The sequence below is a fragment of the Ambystoma mexicanum genome, chromosome 7q, assembly GCF_040938575.1.
Source record: "Ambystoma mexicanum isolate Mex_15411 chromosome 7q, UKY_AmexF1_1, whole genome shotgun sequence".
NCBI lineage: Eukaryota > Metazoa > Chordata > Amphibia > Caudata > Ambystomatidae > Ambystoma > Ambystoma mexicanum.
Genome location: NC_090941.1, coordinates 786005350 through 786021679, shown reverse-complemented (window position 1 = coordinate 786021679; position 16330 = coordinate 786005350).

The window sequence follows — 16330 nt, the reverse complement described above, 5'->3', positions numbered from 1 at the left end:
AGATTGTCTTTTGTCTTCAAATTCAGGTGCGGCTGGCCCAAACCTTTTGATTTAGAAAGTCTAATATAATACACATCCTGTGCATGATGTAATGTCCAAAATAAAACATATTTTGTGTCCTGCACACGATCCACACGTCATGAATACTCTTAGGAGCCATTTTTTCTTAGGGACCAAATAAATCTCCAAAGACTGCTTCTCTTTTTCTCCTCGCATTTCTTCGTGACACATGAGAATGACAGTGACGCCGGGTACACAGCCATTCTGAAGATAAACTTCCACTGCACTTTCTGATTTAGCAATGGTATGGCATTCTTTTACACTGTTGCTTTGTATCATTATTTTCTTAGGTCTGAATGTTTTTTTAGCTAAGGACCACAATACTCTATTTACCCCATCAATGAGGGGCGACAACCTCTTCAGGCAATGGGCCTCATTCCGAGGTGGCGCAAAGGGATACTGGGCACCGTTAAGGACACCGGTGCCGGTAATCCCTTTGCACCCTATTCCGAGGTCCCTTAGCGGGTCCAGGGAGCAAATAACGGTACCGCAAATTGCGGTACCGTTATTTGCACCTTCCCCATTCCCATTGAGCCCTATGGGGGGCTCAAATGGGAATGGGTAATGGTATTTTCAATGGGGATTTACCGGTCCCGCAATGGTCCGACTAGACCGGTAAGTCCCCATTGAATGAGGGCAGACTTGGTACCGTTATTGGAGGCAGCCATGGCACTATTTGTGCCATGGCTACCTCCAATTTGGAATGAGGCCCAATGTGTCCCTATGAGAAAAGGTATTTCATTAATAGATGTGATCAACACTTCCTGTCTCATCCGATGCTGCCCTATCTTTATGTCAACCTCAGTAACACCTTCGATAGGTATTTCTTCGCCATTGAAATTGTGCACAGCGCCTTCGTTTTGCCTCACCTTTATGTGATTTTGTGGGATCTACTTTCATTGATGCTTTTCACTAGTTCTTTTGACATTATTTTAGCTTGGGCACATGTATCAATCATTACAAATGCATTACAGTTTTCTTCAATAGTAATAGGAGCATAGTACCTATCTTCAACCTCTTCTAATACACATAAAAAGTGTGAATTACTTTCCTTTGCTTTTTTTTACTCTTTGCTAGGCAAATGGGTATATGAAATGACATCTCTCCCTCCTTTTTGCGCACTTCATTTTGAATTTCTTTGTCTATTCTCCTGGGCGCAGAACCCATTTGGAGTGTAGCCACTGACTGCCCCTCTCACTTGGGACCACTAGTGTTCACACCCCAATTTATTATTGTACTTTTCTCATTGTATGGATTCCCTACAATGCTACCTTTTGACTGCGTATTTTCACAAACGTCACGTGACAGCCTGTCAACTTCTGGTGCATGATGCTTATCTGGGTTTTGCAATGAGCCTGTCATTTCTGTCCCTTGGAATATCCATGGTTCAAAATACTCCTCAGGTGACTGACTTGCACCCTCCTTTGAGCTACTGTTTCCTCTGTATGGGTATCAACAGTATTTTGACTATCGAGTGAGGATAATCTATCTGTTGGTTCTAACTCTGCCTTGTGTTTTATTTTCACATTGGATGCTCTTTTTAAATCTGTTCCTCTGTTCTTTGGGTTTTTCTTGCTAATTTTCCCCCTTTTGTTCTTCATTTTCAAACACCTCTATAGTCTGGTTCAACTCTAAATTAAACCACACTCCCTTTTTGTGTGTGTTGAAATTCCCTGTCTCACTTTCATTAGTTTGTTTTATTATTTTTAAATCAGTAAGCAATTCAGAACTGTTATTCAAAGGTGATTCACAGGCATCTGTGTTTTCACCAGTGCAGATATTATTAACTAGTCACTTATTGTCAGAATGCACAAGAGCACTCCTATGACATTCTGCATCTTCACTTGGCTGTTGCTTTTGAACTGCACATAACTTTCATTTTCTGTTCAGACAACATTTTGACTTGGGCCTCTAAGCATTGAAATCTGTTCATGTCTCTGAATTCTTCTATTTGTGGCCTGGGCCGGTAGTGATACCATTTACCCTGCTTAGGCCTATTCTGGTACCTCTGAGGAGATTGATTTCTATTTGTGTTACCTCTGAATTCATGTGACACAAGAGGTGGAGAATGAAGATTGACTATCCTTTGACCATGGTCGACTGGCGCTGGTGATGGGTTATATTGGCGAGGGACACAATTCATATTTTGTCCTTCATTTGGTGGGAATTGTCCCCTCTGCTGGTTTGCATTTTCAATTAATCTATTCAAATATCTTGGTCTTTCTTGGTGGCCGTATAACATTAGATTAGGGTCAAATCTACTCTGGGCCTCTAGTCTTTGTTATGGGCCATTGTACATTTGATTTTGATTATTTACACCTGATATATCGTGGCAAAATACCACTCTGGGAGACTTACCTCCACATCTAGGGCTAATGTAAGAATCCCTATTGCTGGGATCAATGGATTAGAATATAGGAATCTGGGGTGATGTCCTCTGTGGAGGCACTCCCCTTTGGCTAGGTGTCATGTTGTTTCTTGCCTGAGTCTGGGCTGATTTAAGCAGCATCTTTACAGATTTTACCTCCAGAATTGTTGGAATGCGTTCTTTAGACGTTGGGTTTGTCTCCTTACTCTTAGGCCCTTCTTCTCTCTGACCAAATATCACTTCATATAGTTTGATCCCCTGTCCTGTTATCCATTCCAGCGGTTTTTACCTGTTAAATTCAGGAATTAACTGGGATACAATTTCTTTTTGGAGTACATAAAAGTATGCAGTCTTAAATTCTACAGAGTTAGGTTTAAAGGCCACATCAAAGCGTGAAAATGCTCTTTTCAAATTTTGAAGGTATTGGCGAGGGGACATTTCTGGCTTCGCCATCATAGTATAAGCTGATTTTTTGGCATCCTGTATAGACTGATAAGGTGCTGAATCTAGGGTTAGGTGAAAGTACTGTCTATATTATTCCCTAGGTATCTGGATGGCTTTAAATATATCATGAACGATTTCTAAATGGTCTTCCATGCAACAATCGCCTCCCTTTTTGAATGGTTTAATCAAAGTCTTGGTAGATTTCATAATTTCTATAGGACTACATGGTGCATTCTGGTGTGTGTAATTCAGTAGCTCATTTCTGTTCTCTTGTGGGCAGGAGTAATTGTGAATATTTGCTGGTGATTCATACAACACCATTGGGTTATAACCAGGTCTGGCCACAGGAATAGCTGTAGGTACATTGTTTCCTTGACCAGAGCTGTAATTGAATTCAGTTCCATTGAATGAAGTGCCCTGTCACCTTTCCAGAGACTGGAGACAAAATATTTGCTGTTCTAAGTTGTTGCACTGTCCATGAAGCTGTTCTGCCTCATGACAGAGATCAGAATTCTCATCCCTGACCTTGATTATTGTTTGCAATTCATTGATTTGTGCCTGACACTGATTAAGAGCTTTGTCCTTTTTGTCATTTTTTCTTCCAGTAGTTTGAATATCTCCTGTTCCATAGAATGAAATTCTCTGTCTTTCTCCCTGTTATCTTCTCTAAGGGTTTGCATTTCCGAAAGAGCAACATCTTTGTCTTGTCTTATTTTATCTAAAATTGCTTTTAAGTGGGTTCATTCCTGCTCACTCTCATTGAATTGTTTCTCTCTCTGAACCAATTGAGTAGCCACATTTCTGCATTTATCTTGCAATTATGCGTCTAGCTCCCTCTGTTTTAATTCTGTTTTTAACTGCTGTACCTGATCACATTCATTGTCCAAACTGCATTTTAACTTGCTAATAACTTCACTATCATTCCCTTGTATCCTTATGGACCTATGTAGCAAAAACCACAATTTTGCGCATAATCTGATGATGCAGTTTTTCTCTTCCTTGCATTCTGGTGCTTGGAATAGCCTAAGAAGGCCCACCTGCACAACGCTTCCTTCATCAAAAATGTTTTCAAATGCCTCCCGTTTACCTCTGTGGCAATTCTGTCTTTCCATATTGTCGCATTTTCTGAGGACCAAACTGCATGAGCATAAAGCTTTGCCTCAAGATATTTAGCCCATTCCGAAAACTCAGCCTGAATTTGGGACATGGTGGCACTAGTGTGTGAGTCAAATGAGCACACAGTACTGCACCACCTCACAGCGCTAATTCAATTAATGAGTGCATGATATGGTAATGCTTTAGAATGCAAGGCCACAATGAGTAAGTGTTTTAAAGTTTCCTGTCCAACGTATCAAATATGTTGGATATATTTTGGGGTTATACCTATTCCTTTGTGATATTTTTTGTATTATGGTGGTATTTGGTGGTATTTTTATAATTCTTGGTAATATATTGTGCTAACTCGTTGGGATATTTTTATAGTGGTGAGTCTCATTTCTGAATATTGCCCAATAATTATTTCTACCAGGGTCACTAACAACAAACAGAATACTGGACTTGATACACTCTGGATGAATGTTACATACCCCCTTGTGGTACCTGATGTACAATACCACGCTACGCCCGTTTGGCTTAGTTTCAACAATTGTAAAGCATGCAATTGAAATACTGCACATTCATGCAATTACTCTATCTAAACAGCTCACAGTAGCTATTTCATTTTAAGATATCTCTTACCACATTTCTGTCTTTTTATGCATATTAAATAAAAGGGACTAAATGCAGCATAAACCCAATAAGACTACTTTGAAATCTGTTTTTTATCGTAAAATAGAAATATGCAAGTTACTTAGAATGACAATTATGTCCACATTATGAATCACAGTGCGAATACATTGCACCAGCTTTGTGTTTTTTTCTGTACCAAGTCTTACCAACTGTCCTTGGCAACGTGGCACTTTGCAGGAGAAAGACACTTTGAAAAGAAAACACAGCAATATTTTCCAGACATAAATGCAGGATTACATGCACGTTAAAAATAGACAGCACCTAATATGAAATTAATCTAGACTACCTGACCTCATTCAAAACAGCAGCCACTTAATCTGATATTTACCTAGATAAATTGGAAATGTTTCTGATTCAGTTTAGCAGGAAATCTTTGCCACTCTTTCAGCCTACCTTGCCCAAGGTCACTCAGATAAGTACTGCTGCAGCATCAGACGGCCTGTCAGCACTGAACTTCGTCTGCCCAGTCAGCTTCTGTTACTTAATTTCCCAGTGCCCGAAGATGAATGAATTGTCACTCCCTCTCAAAACCCTTTTTTATTAAATCTCCCTGTCAATCAAGGGAAATACCTCCCCTTGAGCAATTCCACTGAAATGGCACGTGATTTCATTGGTGGAGAGCAAACGATACACCTCTCTGTGAATTTCCTGCTCAAGACAATGCCCTGTTTTCAGTGGACTGGATCTTCACATTTTTTATCACCCAGCACAAATTCAGCCTGCACGTTTAATTTCCAATTTAAAGATCATGCATTTTCCAAATCTAACTCCAGCCTATTTCAACATGGACTCATTTGCCCAAATGTTATTAAAGGATTCAGTTACATGTTAAATGGAGTTGGGTTAGTATGTTAATTTATATTAGTATTATGTTTAGCGCAACTCAGTCCATTGAAATATCACCCTGAAGCAACATGCACTTTCAGTCATGTGTTCTGTGCAATTTCAATCATGTGCTCCATGCATTGGCATCTATTTAATTCTGCCTGAGACTCACACTCTTGAGTCCAGAAATGAGTTTCACCCCCTGAGCCCCTATTGCAGTTCAAACCCACGCTAACATGTGCATGCTAAAATGATGAACTGTTGAAATGTAGTCTCACCATTAACATTTAGAGCCCCTACTCCTACAGTCCTCTCTCACAACACTCATTCTTGCAGCTGTCATATGTGATATATGCGGTTCTGGATATAGATCCTGTATGCAATTCCTGTATAGACTTCTTTGCATTGCTATGAAATGCACAATAGAACAGACCACATCTATCTTGTTCCGTACATAAACGTTCCTGCTCTGGCTTTACATCTCAAGCCTTTACCGTGCTTTTGTGTTGTCGGTTTGCACTGTGACCCAGAGGTTGCGCAGGTAAGCTGGGGATCAGAAGGCAGGCAGGGAGTGAGTGGGGGCATGGTTGGGAGGGGCGATGATGACGCATGATCTTGAAGCGAGCAGAAGAGAAGGAAGCTGTTGTGCACCAAGAGGTACGCGGGGGTGTTTGTGGGAGGTAAGCCAAGGGATGGGCAGGTCAACTGGTGGAACTCTCCTTCATCGGAGCATGAGGCAAAGGTGGGGATTAATTGGGCACCCACTTTGAAGAAGCTTGCTTGGTTGTGATAGAATGCAGCCAGCGAGGGAAAGACCTCTGAGGTATTTGCTGCATGGGACAGGCCTAGACATGTACAAGACAACTCTATGATCCTTGCACCAGGACCTAGATTTCTGTGGTCAATTGATCCACTAAATTGAACTTCCCATGCCACTTTTACAGGGTTGAAATGCTGCTGGATTCTGGTGACATAAAGGGGTTAAGAAATGATGTCGAAAGGGGAATGGTAATGAGGATTCGCATCCATTTACCAAAACATGTTTCTCCATAGTTACCAGCAAGAAGCCGTGTGTTTTAGAAGGCTTATCCAAAATATATTTTCATCACAGGTTTTCGTTTCTGTTGAGTTCTCTACATGGAGTGGGTATGTTCAGAAGAGCCTCTCATTGTGCCTAAAAATGAAGCTCCACCTTACAGTGGTTATCTAATGAGTTTGAAATACCTATGGGGTTGCTTGTTGTTTTACCCAAAATAAAGCCTGCATCTCTACGGCATCTAACAACTCGGCCAAACTCTTTAAAATCTGCCAGGAGCTGGCCAATCCTGCTGCAGTCTCTACCTCTCCTGTTCCCTCCCAGGCCCTCTGCACGGCCCTGTCTTCTCATTTCATCTCTAAAAACCTAGGACATCCTGTCCACCCTCTCGTCCTCTCCTCCTACTCCCTCTACTCTCTACTCTACCTCTGGCCCCCCTATGGCCACCTTTCCTGCCTCTTTCTCTTCCTTTCCTCTGTTCTCCCTTGACAAGGTTTCTAGACAAATCTGATCTATGAAAGTCTCATCAAAACAGGTTATTCCCTGTTCTTCCAAAACCATCAATGACCACATTGACACCCTCGCTCCTGCCCTGCTGACTTCTGCAGCCTCCCTTTGCCACTGGAGCCTTCCCTTTCCCCCTGAAGCACTCTCTTGTGCACTCTCTTCTCAAGAAAACCTCATCCGACCCCTCCTGCCCGTCTAACTATCGACCGATCTCCATCACTCCTTTACTGGCCAACTCATGGAAAAGCTGGCCATCTCCCAGCTTAATTTTCACACTGAATCTGTTGGTTGTCTCCATGACCATCAGTCTGGTGTCAGTTCAGCTAGAAGCATGGAAACTGCTCTCCTGAACATCCGTGAAGACCTGCTCTCTAACCTTGATTCTAATCTCCCCTCTGACTTCATCTTACTCAATCTCTCTTCTGCCTTTGACACGGTCAACCATGTCATCCTGCTCAGTCGTCTGCGTGATAACCTGGGTATCACCGATCAGGCCTTGGCCTGGCTGACCTTGTTCCTCTCTGATCGACCTTCCCAGGTCCACCTTGGGTCCTTCCTATCCTCTATCTCGCTCTATACCTGTGGTATTCCCCGGGAGTCTAACCTCTCTCCCTGGCTGTTCAACGAATACCTGGCACCTCTCGCCCACCGCATTGCCGCTCTCTGCTCCAACATTCAGTGCTATGCGGATGACACAGCTCATTTTCAGGCTCTCCTCTACCACCTCTTCTCCGTTTCTCATCTCTGACTGTCAGGCTGCTATCCAGGAGTGGTATGCCACCAACGATCTCTGCCTTAATTCCAGTAAAATGAAGATTCTCCTCATTGTCACACCTGCACCCTCCTTTCCTAACACTCTCTGGCTTGCCTCCCTTGGCCCTCTTTGTGCTCCCACCGGTGCATGAAGTGGTTATTATTTAGAATGCAAGGTCACGCCGAGTAACTGTTTTAAAGTTTCCTGTCCAACGTACCAAATATGTTGGATATATTTTGGGGTTATACCTATTGCTTTGTGGTATTTTTTGTATTATGGTGGTATTTGGTGGTATTTTTATAATTCTTGGTAATATATTGTGCTAACTCGTTGGGATATTTTTATAGTGGTGAGACTCATTTCTGAATATTGCCCAATAATAATTTCTACCAGGGTCACTAACAACAAACAGAATACTGGACTTGATACACTCTGGATGAATGTTTCATACCCCCTTGTGGTACCTGATGTACAATACCACACTACGCCCGTTTGGCTTAGTTTCAACAATTGTAAAGCATGCAATTGAAATACTGCACATTCATGCAATTACTCTAGCTAAACAGCTCACAATAGCTATTTTATTTTAAGATATCTCTTACCACATTTCTGTCTTTTTATGCATATTAAATAAAAGGGACTAAATGCAGCATAAACCCAATAAGACTACTTTGAAATCTGTTTTTTATCGTAAAATAGAAATATGCAAGTTACGTAGAATGACAATTATGCCCACATTATGAATCACAGTGCGAATACATTGCACCAGCTTTGTGTTTTTTTCTGTACCAAGTCTTGTCAATTGTCCTTGGCAACGTAGCACTTTGCAGGAGAAAGACACTTTGAAAAGATAACACAGCAATATTTTCCAGACATAAGTGCAGGATTACATGCACGTTAAAAATAGACAGCACCTAATATGAAATTAATCTAGACTACCTGACCTCATTCAAAACAGCAGCCCCTTAATCTGATATTTACCTAGATAAATTGGAAATGTTTCTGATTCTGTTTAGCAGGAAATCTTTGCCACTCTTTCAGCCTACCTTGCCCAGGGTCACTCAGATAAGTACTGCTGCAGCATCAGACGGCCTGTCAGCACTGAACTTCGTCTGCCCAGTCAGCTTCTGTTACTTAATTTCCCAGTGCCCGAAGATGAATGAATTGTCACTCCCTTTCAAAACCCTTTTTATTAAATCTCCCTGTCAATCAAGGGAAATAACTCCCCTTGAGCAATTCCACTGAAATGGCACGTGATTTCATTGCTGGAGAGCAAAAGATACACCACTCTGTGAATTTCCTGCTCAAGACAATGCCCTGTTTTCAGTGGACTGGATCTTCACATTTTTTATCACCCAGCACAAATTCAGCCTGCACGTTTAATTTCCAATTTAAAGATCATGCATTTTCCAAATCTAACTCCAGCCTATTTCAACATGGACTAATTTGCACTAAATGTTATTAAAGGATTCAGTTACATGTTAAATGGAGTTGGGTTAGTATGTTAATTTATATTAGTATTATGTTTAGTGCAACTCAGTCCATTGAAATATCACCCTGAAGCAACGTGCACTTTCAGTCATGTGTTCTGTGCAATTTCAATCCTGTGCTCCATGCATTGGCATCTATTTAATTCTGCCTGAGACTCACACTCTTGAGTCCAGAAATGAGTTTCACCCCCTGAGCCCCTATTGCAGTTCAAACCCACGCTAACATGTGCATGCTAAAATGATGAACTGTTGAAATGTAGTCTCACCATTAACATTTAGAGCCCCTACTCCTACAGTCCTCTCTCACATCACTCATTCTTGCAGCTGTCATATGTGATATATGCGGTTCTGAATATAGATCCTGTATGCAATGCCTGTATAGACTTCTTTGCATTGCTATGAAATGCACAATAGAACAGACCACATCTATCTTGTTCCGTACATAAACGTTCCTGCTCTGGCTTTACATCTCAAGCCTTTACCGTGCTTTTGCATTGTCGGTTTGCACTGTGACCCAGAGGTTGCGCAGGTAAGCTGGGGATCAGAAGGCAGGCAGGGAGTGAGTGGGGGCATGGTGGGGAGGGGCGATGATGACGCATGATCTTGAAGCGAGCAGAAGAGAAGGAAGCTGTTGTGCACCAAGAGGTACGCGGGGGTGTTTGTGGGAGGTAAGCCAAGGGATGGGCAGGTCAACTGGTGGAACTCTCCTTCATCGGAGCATGAGGCAAAGGTGGGGATTAATTGGGCACCCACTTTGAAGAAGCTTGCTTGGTTGTGACAGAAGGCAGGCAGCGAGGGAAAGACCTCTGAGGTATTTGCTGCATGGGACAGGCCTAGACATGTACAAGACAACTCTATGATCCTTGCACCAGGACCTAGATTTCTGTGGTCAATTGATCCACTAAATTGAACTTCCCATGCCACTTTTACAGGGTTGAAATGCTGCTGGATTCTGGTGACATTAAGGGGTGAAGAAATGATGTCGAAAGGGGAATGGTAATGAGGATTCACATCCATTTACCAAAACATGTTTCTCCATAGTTACCAGCAAGAAGCTGCGTGTTTTAGAAGGCTTATCCAAAATATATTTTCATCACAGGTTTTCGTTTCTGTTGAGTTCTCTACATGGAGTGGGTATGTTCAGAAGAGCCTCTGATTGTGCCTAAAAATGAAGCTCCACCGTACAGTGGTTATCTAATGAGTTTGAAATACCCATGGGGTTGCTTGTTGTCTTACCCAAAATAAAGCCTGCGTCTCTGCAGCATCTAACAACTCGGCCAAACTCTTTAAAATCTGCCAGGAGCTGGCCAATCCTGCTGCAGTCTCTACCTCTCCTGTTCCCTCCCAGGCCCTCTGCAGGGCCCTGTCTTCTCATTTCATCTCTAAAAACCCAGGACATCCTGCCCACCCTCTCATCCTCTCCTCCTACTCCCTCTACTCTCTACTCTACCTCCGGCTCCCCCTATGCCCACCTTTCTTGCCTCTTTCTCTTCCTTCCCTCTGTTCTCCCCTGACAAGGTTTCTAGACAAGTCTGATCTATGAAAGTCTCATCAAAACAGGTTCTTCCCTGTTCTTCCAAAACCATCAATGACCACATTGACACCCTCACTCCTGCCCTGCTGACTTCTGCAGCCTCCCTTTGCCACTGGAGCCTTCCCTTCCCCCCTGAAGCACTCTCTTGTGCACTCTCTTCTCAAGAAAACCTCAGCCGATCCCTCCTGCCAAGCTAACTATCGACCGATCTCCATCACTCCTTTACTGGGCAACTCATGGAAAAGCTGGCCATCTCCCAGCTTAATTTTCACACTGAATCTGTTGGTTGTCTCCATGACCATCAGTCTGGCGTCAGTTCAGCTAGAAGCATTGAAACTGCTCTCCTGAACATCCGTGAAGACCTGCTCTCTAACCTTGATTCTAATCTCCCCTCTGACCTCATCTTACTCAATCTCTCTTCTGCCTTTGACACAGTCAACCATGTCATCCTGCTCAGTCATCTGCATGATAACCTGGGTATCACCAATCAGGCCTTGGCCTGGCTGACCTTGTTCCTCTCTGATCGACCCTCCCAGGTCCACCGTGGGTCCTTCCTATCCTCTATCTCGCTCTATACCTGTGGTATTCCCCAGGAGTCTAACCTCTCTCCCTGGCTGTTCAACGAATACCTGGCACCCCTCGCCCACCGCAATGCCACTCTCTGCTCCAACTTTCAGTGCTATGCGGATGACACCCAGCTCATTTTCAGGCTCTCCTCTACCACCTCTTCTCCGTTTCTCATCTCTGACTGTCAGTCTGCTATCCAGGAGAGGTGTGCCACCAACAATCTCTGCCTTAATTCCAGTAAGATGAAGATTCTCCTCATTGGCACACCTGCACCCTCCTTTCCTAACACTGTCTGGCTTGCCTCCCTTGGCCCTCTTCGTGCTCCCACCTGTGAGGTTAAGAACCTCAGGGTCATCTTCGACTCTACACTCTCCTTTTCTCCTCACATGTCTCTAAGAAGCCAAACTACCAACTGCACCTCCGCAGAGGTATTCTTCCTTTCCTCTCCTTCCCCCAGAAGCACACTGTCTCTAGAGCTCTGGTTCTCTCTAGGCTGGAGTACTGCAACAGCCTCTAGCTAAATCTGCCTGCTTCTACTCTCCGCCCTCTGCATCTCATCCAGACCAGGACTGCGAGACTTGTCCTTGCCTCAAGCCCAGGGACTGTGTCTCTGCAGCACCAAAGTCTCTGCATTGGCTCCCAGTGGCTGCAAGGATTAAGTTCAAGACCCTCTGTATTGTCCACAAGGCCTTCTGGGGCCTGGGTACTCAATACCTCCAACTCTCTCTTTGTAAATACCTTCCTACTCAAGCTCTTTGCTCCTCCACCTCCAACTCCCTCAGGGTCAGTCGCTTCTCCAAGCAACAAGTTGGTGGTAGATCTCTTTCTTCGGCTGGTGCCTCCCTCTGGAACAGCCTCCCTGCCTCTCTGAAACTTGAGGAGAACCATTTCTGGTTCTGGAAGCACCTCAAGACCTTCCTCTTTGCCTCTGCCTTCTCTCTTCCTCTCCCCTGCTGATTTCCTGTCTGATACTGCACTGGTCACCTGGCTACCCTCTGATTTCGGGCCCAGGTCCCTGCCTGCCCAGTTGCACACCCACACTGCTTCCTGGCAACCCTTGCACTTGGGTCTGTATCTGTAACCCTACAGTCCCGCCCAACCTGCATTTTTGGACACCTGCTGTCTGTACTTACCCTTGTACCTGCCACCTGCTGGCCGCACTTCTTGTTATTGTTTAGATCCCATGTAGAGCACTGCCCCCTCCCCTTTCCCCTGGCACTTTTCCCCTCCCCCTGCCCCTACACGTGCGCGGTCTCAATGTCACTTGGCCTAGTAAGATTGTTGTCTCTGTCCTCCCTCTGTTCCCCCTTCCTTCCCTTGTCACGCCTTGAAACAGTTGTGTCTAGGCGCATTACAAATGCCATTTCATATCATATCATATCATGAAGATACTAAGCATCTCCTTTTGGGTAAGAGGTCTATCGATCTGCATAAGGTTGGTTCCCTTCAGTAATGGTACAAAAAAGATATTAAGTGATGAAAAATGCTGCCTGACTTATTTCACTGGTGGTTTTGCCTCCCTAAAATATTCCACAAAGTTAATGCCAGTGCCTTCTCTTATGGTAGGGATATTGTCATGCTATCACAGAAGGGCCACATGACTGCATCACCCCATTGATCCTGGAAACCCAGCTATATGAAAATTATCCATGGCTAGTTCCTACCTTGTGTTGATCCTTAGTAGCCTTGTCATATGTGTTCATGCATTGCCACAACAAGGCTTCCGGTTTTGAGAGAGGGCTTTGTAATGGGATGTCTGTGGCATTCTTAGAGTGGTCACTGCGCAACCCTGGCCAGTGATGATAATATATTTAAGCATGAAGATGGTGAGCTTAACTTTAACTCTAAGGGACATATGTTTCTAAAAAGGAGCAGCCCAATCCCCAAAGGACACCTGAATCAGTGCATCTTATATGCGCTCGTTCAGATGCCCTTTTACACCCTTTTGCAAATTTGCGCAAATCAGGGGGCGTTTCTATGCATTTAAAAGTGCATCCCGAATTTACAAATTGAGTATGCCTTTAAATGCCCAGAAACAAAGGCCAACCCCTGCTGGGAAGAAGCATGGGGGCTGGATAAAAATTAAAAGCAGGGTCATTTCTGATACTCATGAATTTTTCTTTAGGTTTGACAGCAGTGGTTTAAATCACAGTTGTCACACTTGCATTTCCATCCTCCAAACAGGAATCAAAATGCTGTTTTATCCTTAGAGAATAGGAATGAGCACATTATCTGCACTCCTTTCATTTGCATTACTATTTGGGAATCTGCCCCTAAATATTTAAGGATTTCATAGATTTCATAGATGATATGAAGTGGGAGCCTGTTTCCCAGGTGCTATCTTTTATCAGGCTGTTAATGAATAACACTTTTGTTCTGCTTGTTATTTCATTATTGCTTCTTTTTTCTACTCATACTTAGGACCGCCAAACCCCTCAAAGCTACCGACAGTGATAGTGTGCATTCTGTGTGATATGCGAGTTAAGCCCATTTCCCGTCTTCTGATGCCTGTTTGATCACACTTGACCACCACAAACATCCCAGTATAATCAGGAACAAAGTTCCACTTCTCTTGCCATCCAATAATAGAGGTTCCTCCTTGCCCTATCTGGCATCATAACTTGCTTCTTAAGTCGAACACAAGCTGTTGATTCTGGGATTGTATTTGTCATGCATATTGCCGTCAACTGGGAGCTTGCAGAATACTAGATTTACTTTTTTCATTGTGGGAAATTTGTGTCGCCAGAATGCAGACAAAACCTATTAAGAGCTTCACTCACCTGGACATTCTTTTCCAGTACATCTAAAATTACTTTATCGACTGATGTCCAATAAGGACTGAGCCTTGCTCTTGTCATCTGCATGTGTACATTGTTGGCCGTTATGTATATGCATTAGATGCATCTTGCATATTATCCATTACTCACCATATGTATTTATTTGGCTATTTCTTTATCAGCCTCACCATCAACTCTCTATCCAATGTTTTAGAGGCAGAAGGTCTTTGCTCTTGATTCAGATTGTAAGAGTAGTCTGTGGGTATATTACAGGGCTATAGTAGGTGTCCCCACATTATTCTTGAATTTCCACATCATGCTTGAATGTCCTCATGTATACATGGCTCCCCCTGATGTCATGTTACCTGAAGCCCCCACTCTTTAAAGAGCATCTCACTAGTTGCCAATTGCGCCACCCAACCCTACGTCTCCCCTCCACATCTCCCACCCCTCCCCTGCACCCAAACCTTTCCTGCAACTTCTGATATCCTGGGTGCATCCACTGCATACAGCACTGTTTTGCTTCTCAAAATCCCATACATAAAACTGGCATGGAGGGGGGCCCGCAGCTCCCACAGTGTGTCGTCCCTGCCACCCCAGGTCCAGAGAGGGCCCGGTCAAGCCCTGCTGGGCTGGCTGGGACCTACTGCGGCTTGTGCATGGGAAGGAGGTGCTCTGTCACTGTCCCTGCTTCCTTGTTCCTGTCTTCTCGGAGCACAGAAGCTGAAGACCTGGAATGAGGCAATGGACTGGTGGCCTGAAGCTGCAGTGGTAAACAGTTAAGAAAACTTCTCTTTGTGTTTTAATGTGTGAATTATGAATGTTCATGCTGTGCGTGTTGGATGCTTCTATATGGTGTATGCTGACAGACGGTGCAGTGACCATATATATTGATAGACTATAGAGTATTTCTGAATGGCATGTCTTCCAAAATAAGGGTCACAAGTGTGCATTCAAATTATTAATAGTGAGATCTAACACAGCCGACACAGGTTTTGACCTATGGTATAGAACAATTGCAAACGAACAATTCGGGTAATACCCAAATCAATCTACCTGGAAACATGCCTTTGGCCCCGCCTGAACGTTTTGCTGGGGACCCCAAGAAATATGCTGTTTTTATGAACCAATGTCGCTTACACTTCCTATGCAGACCTGGGGCCTTCGCTAATGACCAGACCAAGGTAGCTTTTGTATTATCTTATCTCAGTGGCAGTGCTGCCGATTGGTCAGTTCCTTTGGTAAATCAAGATGACCCAATTCTCCAGGACTTTCAGGGCTTCCAGGCAAGCATGGAAAAATTATTTGCTCGACACTCTCAGGGACAGGCCCTAGACAACGAACTGCTATCCTTACGACAAGGTAACCAGGATCTCTTATCTTACATCGCCACCTTTAATAGGTTGGTTGTGGAAACTGGGTGGCCAGAGAATAAAAGGATCACATTATTTCATCGAGGTCTGCGCGGAGAACTTAAAGACGTGCTAGCCCAAATAGTAAATCCACCCCAAGGCTGCGCGGAGTACATAGACCTTGTGGTCCAACTTGATCACAGACTTCAGAATAGAAAAGCAGATCGATCCAAGTTTGAAACCAGAGTGTTGATCAAAACTCACGCTAACCCCAAGAGTACCGACGTTTCAGAACCTATGCAAACCGGTGGAGTTAAAGGACCGTTAACGCAGAAGGAACGGGAGAGAAGGCGGCAAAAGCAATTATGTCTCTATTGCGGAGCTTTTGGTCACTTTCTACGAGATTGTCCGGTAAAACCACCTTAGAAGGTGGTTGGAGCCACTGACAACAATTTAACTGAACCTGATTCGGGAAACGACCAAGCCCAACAAGCGTAGAGGTCCGCTTGCCGAGCTTGAAAACAAACTCTTTGACCTCGCATTTCATCATGCCAGTGGTCCTTGTGGCTCCGAAACAGCCTCGGCGGTTGCATGCTATAAAGGCATACATCGACAGTGGAGCTATTGGAAACTATGTAGATCGTGAATTGGCCTCCAGGATTAACCTCCCTCTCCGTCCGAAAACTAACAAGGATGTCATTACTACAGTTGATGGAACCGAAATAGCCTCAGGGCCAGTAACTCATTCCACTACAGAAGTGACGCTAGTGGGTCAGGATGGATATCGATAAGCTATTGTGTTTGACGTAATCAAGGCCCCACAGTTTG